The sequence below is a fragment of the Rhagoletis zephyria genome, unplaced genomic scaffold (assembly GCF_001687245.7).
Source record: "Rhagoletis zephyria isolate East Lansing unplaced genomic scaffold, Rhagoletis_zephyria_1.1 Rzeph_scaffold_00277, whole genome shotgun sequence".
In the NCBI taxonomy this organism is placed as follows: Eukaryota; Metazoa; Arthropoda; class Insecta; order Diptera; family Tephritidae; genus Rhagoletis; species Rhagoletis zephyria.
The window spans coordinates 301671-307670 of NW_016157361.1; positions in this window are offsets into that span (position 1 = coordinate 301671).

Below are 6000 nucleotides of genomic sequence, written 5' to 3' on the forward strand. Positions count from 1 at the left end.
TTTGATAAACTGCACGTTCTGCGCATTCAGCAATTCTAGCGTTTACAGCCGTGTGGGCTGTAGCTTCGTTCGAGGAGCAGTTGGATGGATGGTTAATGATTGGGTGCTGTAGCGGTGGTGATCGTTCTGGTGGTCGAACGCAAACATATAATGAGTTTGCGGGCGGCTGATGGAGCGTCTTTCGACTGGGCGGCTGGCGGATTGGCTGGTGCCTGGAAGATGCGTCGGCGGCTGGACGAATGGTAGGCTGGCAGGCGGATGCTGGACTTTCGGTCAGCTAGGCCACTGGGTGGTTTGTGGGTGTTTGCAGACGGTGGACACAGTTGTAAGCTGGGCAATTCCGGTCGGTGCTGGAATTGGCTTGTGGCGATGGTTGGTTAACCGAACGGCGGCGATGACCTCGGCGGAGCACTAGGTTGCTCGCGCGAAAATCTGTTTGCACAGCAAATCTATTTTTGCGTATAAAAATACTGCAGCAATTACTTTGCACCTTGCAAAAAACGACACGATAAACGATTCGATTTAAAATACAAAGTTATTTCAATAATGCGTTTTAGAAACAAAAACTAGCGAATATAGGGCACAATCGGTGGAGCACAAAAGCGAGGGAGATCACGATTCTTGGACGAAATTTGATTTGATGAAGAAAAATTGTATGTTTTTATGTATCTGCATACATACGTATACCTACAGCGCTGAGTCTGTAAACTTATGTCAAAGTGCTGAATTGTACTGAAAACGATGTTGCCATGTGATACTAATTCACATTTCATACTTCATTTACGATATTTCATTTACGATATTTCATTTGAATGAATAATGGAAATTTGAATTCAGAACAGTTTGGTTATACAAAGTTATATATTCTTTACAAGTTAAGCATTTTTTACAAATCTAAATGCTAAATACGGCGGCCTCGCTTGGACAGCTTGCAGCGTAAGCGTCTGGCTCCTTCTTCAAAGAATTAGGCTTAACTTAAAAACATGTAATGAATAAAGATCAGTTGCGTTTAAAGCTTAAATCAAGAACGTTGTCCCTTCATGGCGACCCTGCCAGTGACATGAACAGTGAAAAGAAAAATATATAAATATGTGATTCAAAGTTGAACATAATATATTGTAACAAAGTGAAGTTTCTGCTAGTACCAACATCCACGTCACAAACGAACAATCAAGATGACGATCATCATCTACGGAATAAACGTGTTGTGTGTGTACTGGAAACAACATGTTGCATGTTTGAAACTGCATCAACATATATTAGCGCTGAAACCAACGTGTTGGGTCTATAAATGTCAAAGTCGCTACAAGAAACGCGCAAAGATCCTGCTGCGGGACCACGGCCGTTGTCCATACAAGAGTACAGGGCAAGGCAACGGTCACAACAAATTAAAGAGCGACAACAACGGCAACAACAAAATAAAACGGCAATACCGATCGTGCACCTAGAAGAAGAGGTGGAAAAAGGAATAAACAGCTACGGCGGCGGACGCATCTAAAAGAAAAAGTCCACAGGAAGCACACCCCAGAAGAGCTGAAAGAGATCTTTAAGGAGTTGCTGGAACTGGAAAAAGAATTGGCAAGCAGAAAGAAGACGTCCAGCAAAGGAGTGCTGAATAAACACCCTACGTAAAAAAAATAAAATATTTTTAGATTTCTCTTGCAACCGTTGCGAAAACGAAGTTTGTAAGGAAATCAAACATGTAATTCAGTCTCACACATAGGGACGATAGGTATTACAAATAAAATTATTGTAAATAACTTACCTTTAAAATTTTTCAAAAATTTTTAATAAAGGGTAACTAGAAAGTTAGATTTGTGTCAGAATGTTATGTGTAGAGACTGAAATAAATTTAAAATACTTGTATATTCAAGAGAAAAGAAGAATATAAGAATTCAAGTGGCAACAAGGCCAAATAATAAAACGTATATTTTTAAAATTCCATTTTGCGAGGAAGGACTAGATGTAGGTCAGTACATATTTAGAGAAATTAGGAAAATAGTCAAAGCATTAGGGAACATAAACTTAAACTGCATAGACGCATATGTAAGTGCGGAAGAAGCCAGTATATTGTTTGTTAGAAGTATAGCAAATTAGATAAAAAACAAAAAACAAAAATAAAAATAATGTGTTATCCCTTTGCTTTAGGAAAATATAATGGGAGACAGGACCAAAAGTCCCCGATAACAACGGCAACGTTGTAAATGAAATCGAAATAATAGAAAAGCCAAAAGCAACTAACATTTTGCTAATTATTCTTTTAACAATTGTTCTGACAAAATCTGCCTACGATCCATACCAATGCACATTAGGTCAAATGATACATTTGGCTGTGCGAAAGTCCAATTTCGTAAAGGCAGTTTTACATTATTATTCTTTGCCATTCTGTAGGGAATACTCCAAAATATCAGAAACTTCACTTAGTTTTTGTAAAATAAAAAACACCGTTATACAGCAATAAACCAAAGTTATACTTTCAAAACGTTATTGATACGTTGTTTGTGCAACCGGTTTATTTTGTAAATTTCAAGTGCATTGTTTTTGCAAAGTTCGGATAACTAAAGGAAGATTTTAAATGGGAAACAAAACTATATCTAAGTGAGAACCTATGTCCCAATTTAAAAAAGTGACTTTTTATCATTTGTTTGCAAAAAAACTGACTTATTTGCATGACCTCAAACAATTGCTGATTTATTTCTATTTATGATTTTATGTAAGCTTTTAGAATTTTCTTAACTTTCGGCAAACAAAATGGAATCGGAAATGGATAAATTAATATGTAATGAGTTCAATTTATTTTACTTAACTTGCCGTTTTTAGCCGTTTTCAAGAAAAACGGGTTTTTCTGGGTTATCATGCTATCACAAAAGGCAAGTTGTTTAAAGTTTGGCTGATTGGACGTTCGAAAAGCGAAAAGCCTTTTTCGGTTGTCAACCATGTTGAAAAAATATTTTGTGCTGCTGATTAGTGTTGGGCAGAATCGATACCAAAGGTACTCAGAACTCGATTCTCTAAAGGATCGACAACACCCGATTTTTGAAAGTATCTATACTGAGTACTCCAAAGAACTCAGTACTCACAAAAGAACTCGAAAGTACTCAGAACTTAAAAGAACTCGAAAGTACTCAGTACTAAAAAATACCCTGATCCAATAATCGTTTTGATACATGTACTCAGGATCGATTCAAAGTAATCAGTATTAAGTGTCAAATATACTTAAAAAGTACTGATTTTATTTGCATTTAACGATATTCAGAAATGCTTGTACTCAATTTAAGAATTTTCAGGTACAATACTTGTACCCAGTACAGTTAGCAATTCATGTGACGTAATTTGGGATTCATATATTAATTTAAATAAAATTCAACTAGCTTGTGAGATTTCTACACTAAGGGCCGTTTTCTAATATAAGCAGTAAAGTTGCCTTTACTAACAGGGCAGTTAAATTGTTTCTCACTTTAAAGTGGTACCGGTAAAAATAAATTTGTTATTCCGTAATTACGGCAGCGTGAGAGTGAAACTTCACTACATTCGTCATAAAATTTCAAAGGTTGGCAATGCAACATAAGCAAATATAGATCACAAGCAACTGTTAGCAAAAACTAAAACCTTGGTATATATGTATATATATATATACCTGAGTCATGAACTAAAACCAAGCCAAAATTTAAATTGGGTACAAACTTTTAAAGGTTGCATCGGGAGAACAAAAATGTATCGATTCGAGAAATTAATGCGCTGAAGAGAAAACGAAAACTCGTATATCGAGACGGTAAAGTGGCCGGTAATCTAAAGGATAGATGAGGAAACGCCCTAAGTATGGAAATGTTACCAACATGTGTATATTTAAAGAAAGTGCTCAGTACTCTGAAAAATACCCGATCCTTAAACGACCACCAAAGAACTCGATCCTCAAAAGTACTCGATACTTCCCAACACTACTGCTGATATTTGCGAGTTCCATGAAACTCTTAGAAGAAAAAAGGCGTATTTTTTGCAAAAATATTTAGATCTGAAAACATAGCGTTTCTTGCTGATGAGGTTCTTTTCGAAACGAAAAAGCCAACTGTGTCGACCGTCAGCCGGACTCTAACTTTCGCTATCGCTAAAGCGCTAAAATAGGATAGCCAACCTTTTTCCGAANGCAAAAATATTTAGATCTGAAAATCCTTGAGAGAACTCACGGACTGAAATTTCGATTTTTTTTACTCAAAGTGAATAGAGCTTTGAACATTCTGTTAACAAATTNCTCCAACATTTTTTGGTGATAAATAATCCATTTTAATGGTGATAAATAGTGAAAATTGAAGTATGTGATAGCAAAAAGAAAATAGCAGCGTCAATTTGGATTACATTTCATCTCCTGTAGCGTAGCTGAGGCTATGTTACAAATACACTAGCGCCTTCGCAAAAAGGCAAATCCTTGAGAGAACTCACGGACTGAAATTTCGATTTTTTTTACTCAAAGTGAATAGAGCTTTGAACATTCTGTTAACAAATTAGTTTCATAAACATTCGTATTCTTTTCAGGAAGTTACCAGCGATTTTTGGTAAATGTGTCACAAAGCAGCATTTGTATTCTGAATTTAAATAATATCGGTGGAGAATTTGAAAATACTGAAACCTCAAGTGAAAATGAAATGTTTTATGAAGACTAACTGCTTTAGGAATCTCTCCTCAAGACATATCTGCGAGACATGTAGTAAATATTTTTCTTTTCTTAATTTAAGAATTTCGATAATGCCATAACTAATCGCTAGAAGAAATCATTTATGTACATGCGACCATACTTATTTTATTATATATAGCTCATTTTAAAGGGCAGGTATGGTAAAAAAATAACTTGTGTCAAAACCAAGCTAATAGGACAATGTTTTTGAGTACTAAGCACATATAATCATCATTTGAACATACAAAAAAGCAGTAAAGTCTATTTTACGAAAGCCAAGTCTGTTTAGCATTTTATTTACTGCCTTTATACTTGTTTTAACGTTTGCCATCTTTTTACATTAAAATAATGCAATATTTTAGCTGCAATTAATTTCGCACCGAAAAAGTAATTATTTGACCTAATGTGCAATTGCATAAAGGCGGTATAAAGGAAAAATAACTAAAAAGAGTCGCCTCGATTGATCTGATATAATGAGCCCATGGGAAACTGTTGTTGAAAAAATGAAAATACAGAAAAATATCTTTTTAAAACTGCACTAACAAAAAGCCAAATTGGTAATGGGGGCAGGCAATTTTAATAATATGAATGAGGCCGTCTCAAAATTTGTTAATAGCTGCACAGAAACAACTTAGAAGCAAAACACAATAATGTTCCTAAACAAGAACAATAAAAGAACGAACCAATATTGGAATAACAATAGTAGAGGAAAATACAACTATAACAATCGCAATCACTCATCCACGGGAGGCGGAGGTTATGGAAACAACAATTATTATAGCAATAGAGGACGCTATAATAATAACCAATATCAAAGATGTAATAGATCAAGAGGAGGATGAAGTAGTTATCAACCACAAAATCCAAACAACAACGTCCGTTTAGCAACGGCACAAAGTCCGGAAAACCAACCAGAGCCCCTAAGAACACAATAAATATACACCGTTTAAATTTAAACCACAGCATTTTTGTAAAATTAAATATACCAGGAAGTAATAAACTACTAACATTTTTAGTAGACACAAGAGCAGACATATCATTGTTAAAATATAATTATTACGTATCGCAACACCAGTTAAATACAAAAACAATTCAGAAATAAGCGGAATATGCCAAGGAACAATATCATCAATAGGAACAACATTTTTAGAATTTCAAGTAGAAAATATACTTATACCACATGCATTTCAAATCGTAAATGAAGATTTCCATACACCATAGGATGGGATATTGGGCTTAGATTTCTTAAAGACATTCAATTGTCTTTTAAATTTCCTTAATGGAAATGACTATCTCATAATACGTCCAGGCAATCACAAACAAATACCTAT